Source organism: Gavialis gangeticus, unplaced genomic scaffold (genome assembly GCF_001723915.1).
Source record: "Gavialis gangeticus isolate Ggan-Ray unplaced genomic scaffold, GavGan_comp1, whole genome shotgun sequence".
In the NCBI taxonomy this organism is placed as follows: Eukaryota; Metazoa; Chordata; order Crocodylia; family Gavialidae; genus Gavialis; species Gavialis gangeticus.
In genome coordinates this window covers 9,262,633-9,263,335 of record NW_017728993.1, presented here as the reverse complement: position 1 = coordinate 9,263,335, position 703 = coordinate 9,262,633, and positions in this window count along the sequence as shown.

The following is a 703-nucleotide window of genomic DNA, read 5'->3' as shown; positions in this document are numbered from 1 at the left end:
AATGACGAAGGTCGCCTGCAGATCGGAGCCCAAGTCCATTCTCAAATAGCAAGTAACTAATTTGCACAAACTCCAGAGAGGGAAGTATCATGAAATAGATATCTCTGTTTAACACAGAGGGGGAACTTGACCAGAGGTTGACATGGACTTGCCCAAGGCCTCAGTGAGAATTAGTATCAAAATATAATGGATCAAATTCCATTATTCCCTAATTTCAGTTACCTGAGGGGAGTCATGACTGTTTTCACCAGGGCTGACTTTGATCACAGAGATATTTGGTTCTTTATAATGGACTGGGGCCGTTAGACCATTTTTTAAACTACTTTGATAAATCTAACAGCTGCTCAATGACATAATTTTCACTGTCTATTTCAAAGACACATCTAAAGCAATGAATTATTTTATGTAGCATATGCCCTGGCTCCTATAGATGCAGTAGGGTGAGTGAAGAAATTTGGCAGCCTTCCCTCTGAATTCTTTTACTTCTATAGGTAAGTACCTCAGTGAATCAGTGCAGAGGCAGAAAAGGATCTTGGAGTGCTGCACCTGGGGAGGAAGAACCAGCACCATACCCACAGGCTGGGGAACTCCCTTCTCGTCAGCGCAGAGGCAGAAAAGGATCCTGGAGTCATCATTGACGCCAAGACGAACGTGGGCCGGCAGTGTGGGGATGCAGTCAGGAAGGCCAACCGCACCTTGTCAT